An 11,023-nucleotide genomic window follows, 5' to 3' on the forward strand; every position below is an offset into this window, starting at 1 on the left:
TTTGTCACAAATGACACCGTAATCCTTTAAAGTTTGCCTCGTCCAAAGAAGTTGTGCACAACAACTACCGGCGGCCACGTACTCCGCCTCGGTGGATGAGAGAGACACACAACTTTGCTTCTTGGAAGACCAACTCACCAAAGAGCAACCAAGAAATTGGCACCCTTCGAAAGTGGACTTCCTATCCACTTTGTCTCCCACCCAATCGGAGTCCGAATAACCTACAAGCTTGAAGTTTGCTCCTCTTGGGGTACCATAAGCCAAAGTTTGGGGTATGAGCCAAATATCAAAAGATTCGCTTGACCGCCACAAAGTGACTTTCCTTAGGTGCGGCTTGAAACCGTGCACAAATTCCCACACTCATCATGATATCCGGTCTAGATGCACAAAGGTAAAGCAAGGAGCCAATCATGGAGCGATATACCTTTTGATCCACCGCTTTACCATTGGGATCTAAGTCAAGTTGGCATTTGACGGGCATTGGAGTGGAAGCCGGCTTGACATCATTGAGCTTAAATCTCTTGAGCATGTCTTGAGTGTATTTGGATTGGTTGATGAAGGTTCCTTCTCTCTGTTGCTTGACTTCGAACCCGAGAAAGAACTTCAATTCTCCCATCATAGACATCTTAAACTTGGAGGTCATGAGTGCGGCAAATTCCTCATTGAAAGCTTTGTTAGGGGAACCAAAGATAATATCATCAACATATAGTTGGCACACAAACAACTCCCCTTTGACCTTCTTGGTAAAAAGAGTGGGGTCAATTTTCCCAATTTCAAAACTGCGAGCTTGCAACAACTCGGTAAGGTGGTCATACCACACACGCGGGGCTTGCTTAAGGCCAGAGAGTGCCTTATCGAGTTGGTACATCCTCGAACCCGGGGGTTGCTTGACATACACCAACTCATTAATGGGACCATTAAGAAATGCACTCTTCACATCCATTTGTTGCAACTTAAGGTTATGATGAGAAGCATAAACAATCAACATGCGAATGGATTCAAGGTGAGCAACGGGAGCAAAGGTTTCACCGTAGTCGATACCCTCGACTTTGGAGTAGCCTTGTGCTACCAATCGGGCCTTGTTGCGAATGATAATTCCATGAGCGTCTTGCTTGTTCTTGAATATCCACTTGGTTCCGATGACATTGTGGTTCCCCGTTGGCCTTGGCACCAATCTCCACACCTTGTTGTACTCGAAGTTATTGAGTTCTTCATGCATGGCATTGAGCCAATTCGGATCTTCGAGCGCCTCATATACCTTTTGGGGTTCAACACAAGAGACAAACACGTGGTGTTCACAATAGTTTGCCAATTGTCTATGAGTGCTTACCCCCTTTCGGATGCTCCCAAGCACATTTGTCATGAGATGGCCCTTGGTTGTGCGCTTGGAAGCGATCTTGGCGGCACGGCACTCCAATTCCTCCTCAGGGGTGAGTTGAGGAGCGGTGACTTGATCATCTTGAGCGCCGTCTTGAGCTTGTTCTTGATCTTGAGCTTACTCTTGATCTTGAGCTTGCTCGGAGGAGAGAACTTGACCTTGGGCATCACTTGGTGATTCAACATGGTCTTGAGATTGATCTTGCCCTTGGTCTTATTCATGATGTTGAGGGCCTTCACTTTGTTCTTCGGAAGCGTGTGGGCCTTGGGTTGGTGATGGCTCCACTTGAGTGGAGCATTGTCCTTCTCCTTTGGTCACAAGGGGTTCCTCAATGGGTAGGATAAAGCCAACTCCCATTCTTCTTATGGCTTGGGGAGGAATTTCATCACCTACATCACGAGTGCCACTTTGCTCCACTTGGGAGCCGTTATTCTCATCAAACTCCACGTTACACGTCTCCTCAATGAGTCCCGTGGACTTATTGAGGACACGGTAAGCATGAGAATTGGTAGCACAACCAACAAATATGCCCTCATAAGATCTAGCCTCAAATTTAGACAAATGAACACGTTTCTTGAGAATGAAACACTTACACCCGAACACCCGGAAGTACTTGAGGTTGGGCTTGTTACCGGTGAGTATCTCATAAGGAGTCTTGTTCAAGCCCTTGCAGAGGTAGAGCCGATTGGATGCATGACAAGCGGTGTTGATGGCTTCGGCCCAAAAGTTGTATGGAGACTTGAACTCCGCCATCATGGTCCTTGCCGCATCCATCAACATCCGGTTCTTCCTCTCCGCTACACCATTTTGTTGAGGGGTGTATGGTGCGGAATATTGATGCTTGATCCCCTCATCACTAAGGAACTCATCCAAGGTGTAGTTCTTGAACTCGGTGCCGTTGTCGCTTCTTATTGTCAAGATCTTTGCATTGTGTTGTCATTGGGCTTCATTTGCAAAGTCAATGACGGTTTGTTGGGTCTTGCTCTTCCTCTTGAAGAAGTATACCCAAGTGTATCTTGAATAGTCATCCACAATCACCAAGCAATACTTTCTACCCCCAAGACTATCAAAGGATGGTGGCCCAGAGAGATCCAAGTGAAGGAGCTCCAAAGGCCTCTTCGAGTAGATGATAGTCGTGGGAGGGTGAGCCTTTTCATGAAGCTTTCCATCGATACAAGCACTGCAAGCACGCTCTTTTGCAAAACTAACATTTGTTAGTCCACGGACATGGTCCCCCTTGAGAAGACTTTGCAAAGATCTCATATTGACATGGTCCCACGTCAACTTTAGCCATTAGGCATGTTGCGGTCTTAGTGGGTCACTCCGAAAAGTTAATCACATAGAGACCGTTCTTGACATGCCCAACAAAGGCTACTTTAAGAGTCTTGCTCCACAAGAGGGCCACGGTATCAACATCAAATAAAGTGGCAAAGCCCATGAGCGCAAGCTGACGAACGGAAAGTAAATTGTATGCAAGGGACTCAACAAGCATGACCTTCTCGATCGTGAGATCATGAGAAATGACAACCTTGCCAAGCCCCAATACCTTGGAGGATGAGGCATCACCCCACTCGACATTGGTGGGCATAGATGGAATCTTGTGAACATCCACCACCAAGTCCTTGCTCCCGGTCATATGATTAGTGGCTCCACTATCGAGCAACCATGATCCCCCATCGGAAGAAAACACCTACACGAGATCAATGCTTGGTTTTAGGTACCCATTTAGTAATGGGTCCTTTGATGTTAGTAACAAGGGTCTTAGGAACCCAAATATACCATTCAATGTACTCATAAGGAGAGCCAACAAATTTGGCACAAACATGTCCATCACTAGCACGGCACAACACATAAGAAGGGTTAAAGTCACCGGCTTGGTTGGGAAGCGAAGTGTTGCCCTTCTTGGCATCATCACCCTTCATGGTGTTCTTATTCTTCTCCTTAGTAGCACCCTCTCCCTCCTTCACAAAGGTTTGCTTGAGAGGGGGAGGTCGTTTGGTCTTGTCATTCTTCTTCTTGTTCTTGGACTCGGGTGCGTACCCAATCCCTTCCTTGGCCGCAACTCCCTTTTGATTGCTCAAAAGGTCATTGAGGTTTTTCTCGCCTTGTATGCAAGAAACAAGGCCTTTCTCAAGTCGCTCCTTCAACTTAGCATTCTCCTCAACAAGATGCACATGCTCACAACATGGGTTAGTAGCATTTGCATTATCAATTAACACCATATGAGGAAATGTGGCTTTCTCCTTGGTTAGCTTTACTTGAAGTTGATCATGAGACTCTTTGAGACTAGCATGAGTACCCTTCAAGACCTTGTGAGCCTTGTCAAGTAGGGCAAACTCCTCTTTGAGTCTAGCAAGATCAACCCCAAGCCTGGCCTTTTTGGAGTTTAGCACATGGGAAACAACAGTAGCATGATCAAGATCTTTCTTTAACTTAGCGTGATCATTGTTGTGTGACTCCTCAAGAGCCAAACAAATATCACACTCTTTCTCAAGAGAATTGGAAAGATCTGAAATCTCATCGGCATAGTCACGACTATGCCCCTCCATCTTAGAGATAGTATCTTCGTGAGCCTCGATCATGTCATTGGCTTCACCAAGTTGTTCCAAGTGAGCAACGAAGTGCTTCTTGGATTTACCCTTGAGTTTGCCCATAAAGGACTCAAACTCATTCTCCTCCACATTAGGTCCATCATGTTCATCAATGCAATCCATCAAAGAAGGATTATTAATGATGGTAGTTTTGATGTTGGGGGTTACCTTGTTGGTGGCTTTAGCCATGAGGCACTTGGCAATGATGCTCTCATTGGGTGAGACGAAGAGTGACTCTCGTGGAGTTGTCGCAATGGCAACGGAGGCCATGGAAACCAACTCATCCTCCTCCTCATCATCATACTCATTGTACTCTTCTTGTACCACCAACGCTTTGGGAGGAGTCTTCTTGGTGAAGTTTCTCTTGTTTGGGGAAGACTTGGCTTTGTCCTTTCGGATGAGCTTGCCACCATTGTCTTCCCTCTTCTCATACGGGAACTTCGCAACAAAATGGCTCACATTGCCACAATTATAGCAAGTCCTCACACGTTGCTTGCCCTTCGCGCCACTTGAGTTGTTCTTGTTGAAGTTGGGCCTTGAGTTTTTCTTGCTCCAAAATTGCCTTGAAGCAAGAGCCATGTGTTCATGATAGGCATACTTTGTATCTTCGGGGTTGCTATCCTCCTCCTCTCCTTCTTCTTCTTCGTCATCTTCTTCCACACTAACCTTGGCCTTTAATGCAAGGTTGGGCTTCTTTGCTCTTTGATAATGGAGCACCGCATTGTCAATGGTCTTGTCCAAGATGCTCATGGCCACAAACTCATCCAACACTTCACTTGAGGACAAGGTGTGGAAGTCCGGCCTTTGATGAATGAAGGAGGACATGGCCTTGTGGTAGGGCATCATTTCCTTGAGGAATTTGAGCTTGATCCAATTGTCATCCGTGTCCTTGCTCCCATGATCTCGGAGTGAGACCGCGAGTTTGGTTACTCTCCGTTAAAGCTCATGAGGTTCTTCATCTTCTTTCATTGCAAACTCATCGGCTTCATCTTGCACCACTTCATAGTTGGAGCGTTGAATGCTCGTGCTTCCCTTGTAGAGGGAAGCAACTTGATGCCATGCATCTTTGTCCATGGCGAAGGGCCGGTGATGAGGAAGTTCTTCGGGTGGAATTGCATCTTGGATGATGAAGAGAGCATTCACGTTGAATTAATTATCCGCGGCTTCTCTAGGAGTGAAGTTGCTTCGGTCATGCGGATAGAAACCTTCTTCAATGATTCTCCAAAGATTAGTATTCACATGATTTAAATGACACTTAAAGCGATAAACCCAAGAATCAAAGTCCTCATTTTTCACAATCTTAGGGGGAGGACCGGCATGATTCAAATGAGTGGAAGGAATCGGTCCACCATAAACAAGTGGTGGTTCCACATGGGCAAAGATGCCGGTGTCATTTTTACCACAAGAAGAAGGAGCCTTTTCACTACTAGCTTCCCCCTTGTCGGAGTTAGTATCCGTCACCTTGTCAGTGGGATCTCCCACTTTCAATGGTGTGGTGGATAGTTTAAGCCCTTCAATAAATTTAGTAAAAATGCTTTGAACCTCGGTCGTCATTGAGGTTTTCAATGTCTCCAAGGCTACATTGAATTCCTCATGGGAGATCGAGGTTCGCCCATCACCCGTAGACGAGATCGGATTCACACCGGAGTGCTCCTCCACACCGTCTATGGTGTCAACCATACTCTTCGGACGGTAAAGTCCTAAGTAAAGAGACAAGGCTCTGATACCAATTGAAAGGATCGATATGGTTGACTAGAGGGGGGGGGGTGAATAGGCAACTAACAATTTTTAGCTTTTCTTTACCAAATTAAACTTTGCATCAAAGTAGGTTGTCTAGATGTGCAACTAGGTGAGCAACCTATATGATGCAACAACAACAAGCACACAAGCAAGCAAGAGAAGTAACACTAATAAGTTTGCACAAGTAAAGGTACGAGATAACCAAGAGTGGAGCCGGTGAAGACGAGGATGTGTTACCGAAGTTCCTTCCTTTTGAGGGGAAGTACGTCTCCGTTGGAGCGGTGTGGAGACACAATGCTCCCCAAGAAGCTACTAGGGCTACCGTATTCTCCTCACACCCTCACACAATGCGAGATGTTATGATTCCACTATTGGGGCCCTTGGAGGCGGCGACCGGACCTTTACAAACAAGGTTGGGGCAATCTCCACAACTTAATCGGAGGCTCCCAACAACACCATGAAGCTTCACCACAATGGACTATGGCTCCGTGGTGACCTCAACTGTCTAGGGTGCTCAAACACCCAAGAGTAACAAGATCCGCTAGGGATTGGTGGGGGAATAAAATTTCTCTTGGTGGAAGTGTAGATCAAGGCCTTCTCAGCCAATCCCGAGCAAATCAACAAGTTTGATTGGCTAGGGAGAGAGATCGGGTGAAAATGGAGCTTAGAGCATTAAGGGAGCTTTGGGGGGAAGAGGTAAGTCAACGAAGAAGAAGAGGACCCCCTTTTATAGAAGGGGATCCCATCCAACCGTTACCCCCCAAAACAGCCCCGCACAGGGCGGTACTACCGCAGGTGGCAGCGGTACCACCGCTCCCCCTTGCAGTACTACCGCCCAGCTTGGGAGGGCTCGAAGAGAGAGCAGGAAACGTGCCCAGCGCGGTACTGCCGCGGTGGTAGGGCGGTACTACCGCCCTCGAGCGGTACTGCCGCTTCTACAACCGCTGCAAAGTGCCGCTCAACCCAACACGAGGGGCGACCCCCTCGAGTCGACGCGGTAGTAGCCCGGTACAGCAGCGGTACTGCGGCTGAGAACCACAAGCGGTACTACCGCTGGGTACCGCGGTACTACCGCTCGGACACAAATCAGCACAACTGCAAGGGGAACAAGCTCTCTAGTTGAAGCGGAAAAGCTCAGAGGGTGAGAGAAGGATGTGTATGTGTTGGTTCCACCCAAGCCTTACCAAAGCGGACCCCCTCTTGATTGAACGGTGACTCCTACGAAACTAGTCCACCAAACAAGAAAGAAGGAGCTACACCGTCTTGAAAAACACTCTGAGGGGAAAGAAATCATCTCGTGCCAAAGGATGAATCTCTGAAAGGCTCAAAGCACATGGTTAGTCCGCAAACATGTTGTCATCAATCACCAAAACTACATCGAGAGAGATATGCCTTAACATAGTGTAATATGCATGACACTAGTATAAGTTACTCCCCACTATGACAAGGCCGGTTGTAATGGGAGTATGGTATCGTGCATGCCAGGTAGACTTTTTGAATGATATGTCACAAAATTAATATAGCAGGGTTTTTACGCCCAAACTACGGATGTCGTGTTCTCCACAGGGATCTAGAACTTTGAAGCACACACTCGAAACATTCAGAACAACCGGACAGATGAATCAAACAGTAGTGACAACAAGCAATTACTAGAGCAAGGTAAAACAAAAATAATATGCAGCAAAGGTAAATGGTTCAGACATCACACACAACTCAAGCAACCAATAAAAGAGACAGCAGCTCACAGGAGTATAACAACTAACTTAATATCCAGCAAGTGCAACAACAATTCACCAAGAACAAACACATAAGGGATCTCACACATACAGTAGCAGAATACTAACTAACACATGACAAGTACGAACTGAACATATTATCAGTAGCATAGAGTAGACGATGGAACTATCTCACACATCACAGGCAGCAGAACAATATTACAAGTTGAACCACCTAGTTTTCTCACGGACACATCAATAGTTAACTGAGATTAAGATTACAAGCTGCAGAATATTCAGAGCAAAAATTCAGAAAACTATAGTAAGAGAAAAGAGATTCAGAGTTGTCTCCTGAGCTGTAGATGTTGTGGACGAAGGAGAGCAGCAGGGACGAAGACGATCAGCGAAGCCAAGTTGGAGAGGATCAACAAGGGGTCGTTGGAGACGATCCACAACTCTGTTTCTTGAGGTTGAAAATGAGGAAGTGCAGCAGGTTGGCGTCGTCGTTGGAGAGAAGCGGTGGATCGGGCGTCTCCACCAATCTCCCGGCGCCCTCTTCTCCCTTCTCTCCTTCGATTTGGTTCTTCTGCTCATTCCCCTCAATCCCCTGCTTTGATCTGGTGGTCGTTGAGTGGTGGAAGGTAGCGAGGAGTTGGAGAGCAGCAGGTCGGCGATCAGGGGCGGCAGCAAGGTGGAACGGCCACCGATCTCCTCTTCTTCTTCCTTCCCTCGAGCCCCCCTTTTCTTGCCTGATTCGATCTAGTGGTAGGTGAGTCGTGGAAGGCAGCGAGGAGTTGGGGACAAAAAGGCAGTCGGTCTGATCCTTTTCTTTCCTTCGACGCCCTCAACTCCTCTTCTTTCTCGTGGCCTCGCGCGTGGGATCAGATATGCCTCTCGCTGGTCGCGCCAGACCAGCCCCTTCTCACGCGCCCAAGCAGACATCTGCTCTTCTTTGTCTGACTAGGTGCGTAGGTTCTTTTCAGCTCGCCCCTTCTAGTTCTAACTTTTCGCACAAGATGATCCCCAGCTTGAAGGTTATAAACACTTTCGATGAAGTTTAGGTGCCTAAATGCACTAGTCCTGCAAGATATGAATAAGTGTTGTAAAAATATCATAATAAGAATATTTCAATAAGAATGATTACTTTATAAGTAAAAATTGTGGTCCAAGGTTTGATTTGTTATGCAAAAAGGCTTGAAATACAATATGAATGAATGTGCTATCAATTTCCCCCACACCCAGATCTTTGCTTGTCCTCAAGTAAAGAAAAATGATGATGACACTACCCACACTTCCTAGTAAAGATGCACTTTTGGATAGGTAGTAATTCCGACAATACTAGAACTAGGCAACTGTACTCTACTCATGCTAAATTGTGATAAGCAATAATTTATAACACACTGTAAATGTTCCAAGTCAATGACCTTGAGTGAAAGTGAATCCGAATAATCAAGAGCTGGCTGTGTCTTCAGTCCTAAGATAAGTTGGGACCCCAAAATCAATTTATAAGACAAGTTACTTATTGAATTTAAGGCACAAGTGATGATATTATATCAATCTCACCAAAGGAACATACCACCGATCCCGAGAACATGGTATACACCTGGCTTGACCAATTATTAGAAAAAAAATTGTTATTGTCTCCCCAAAGGAACATACCACTGATCCAGAGAACATGGTATTCACCTGGTTCAACAATTGTAGCATTTTTTGTTATAAAAGTTTTACAGCCCAATCTACCAGATTTCACAAGATTCCATCTATGCCCACCAATGTCCAGCAAGTTCAACACTAATCCCGAAGGTAAAGGGAGTGTCCGATGGTGATCTTATCAACCTTGGAATCTCTTCCAACACACATCGTCACTTTCCCCTCAACTAGTATCTGTTCATTTTGTAACTCCTTTTTCGAGTTACTAATCATAGCAACTGAATCGGTATCAAATACCTAGGGGTTACTATGAACACTAGGAAACTACACATCAATAACATGTATATCAGATATACTTTTGTTCACTTTGCCATCCTTCTTATCCGCCAAGTATTTAGGGCAGTTCTGCTTCTAGTGACCATTTCCTTTGCAGTAGAAGCACTCAGTTTCATGCTTAGGTCTAGCTTTGGGTCTCTTCATGGGAGTGGCAACTTGCTTTCCATGCTTCTTGAAGTTTCCTTTCTTTCCCTTGACCTTTTACTTGAAACTAGTGTCTTGTCAACCATCAACACTTGATGCTTTTCTTGATTTCTACCTTTGCCGATTTTAACATCGCGAAGAGCTTGGGAATTGTTTTCGTTATCCCTTGCATATTATAGTTCATCACAAAGTTCTAGTAACTTGGTGATAGTGACTAGAGAACTTTGTCAATTACTATCTTATCTGGAATATTAACTCCCACTTGATTCAAGCAATTGTAGTACCCAAACAATCTGGGCACATGCTCACTGGTTGAGCTATTCTCCTCCATCTTGTAGGCAAAGTATTGTCAGAGGTCTCATACCTCTTGACACGGGCATGAGTATGATATACCAATTTCAACTCTTGGAACATCTTATATGCTCCGTGGTGTTCAAAACATTTTTGAAGTCCCGGTTCTAAGTCGTAAAGCATGGTGCACTAAACTATCAAGTAGTCATCATACCGACTTGTCAAACGTTCATAACCTCTGCATCTGCTCCTACAATAGGTCTGTCACCTAGCGGTGCATCAAGGACATAATTCTTTTGTGCAGCAATGAGGATAATCCTCAGATGACGGACCTAGTACGCATCATTGCTACTATCATCTTTCAACATAGTTTTTCTCTAGGAACATACAAAAATAAACGGGGAGCTACATCGCGAGCTATTGATCTACAACATAGTTATGCAAATACTATCAGGACTAAGTTCATGATAAATTAAAGTTCAATTAATCATATTACTTAAGAACTCCCACTTAGATAGACATCCCTCTAGTCATCTAAATGATCACGTGATCCAAATCAACTAAACCATGTCCGATCATCACGTGAGATGGAGTAGCTCTCAATTGTGAACATCACTATGTTGATCATATCTACTATATGATTCACGCTCGACCATTCGGTCTTCAGTGTTCCGAGGCCATATCTGCATATGCTAGGCTCGTCAACTTTAACCCGAGTATTCCGCGTGTGCAAAACTGGCTTGCACCCGTTGTATGTGAACGTAGAGCTTGCATCTTATGGAGGAAAGTAAAGCAATTATTTGGCGCTTGCATCTTATGCAATAAAGAGACAACCATAAGGCTTCTACCAGTTGCCAATAACTTCGACAAAACATGATCATCTCATACAACAACTTATATCTCATCACGTGTTGACCATATCACATCACAACAAGCCCTGCAAAAACAAGTCAGGCGTCCTCTACTATGTTGTTGCAAGTTTTACGTGGCTGCTACGGACTGAGCAAGAACCATTCTTACCTACACATCAAAAACCACAATGTGGTATAGTGATTGCTTTTTGATCTTCAGAAAGAACCCTGTCCATTGAATCCGATTCAAATAAAGTTGGAGAAACAGACACCCACTAGCCACATGTGTGCGAAGCATGTCGGTAGAACCAGTGTCGCGTAAGCGTA

Source organism: Triticum aestivum, chromosome 7A (assembly GCF_018294505.1).
Source record: "Triticum aestivum cultivar Chinese Spring chromosome 7A, IWGSC CS RefSeq v2.1, whole genome shotgun sequence".
Lineage (NCBI taxonomy): Eukaryota > Viridiplantae > Streptophyta > Magnoliopsida > Poales > Poaceae > Triticum > Triticum aestivum.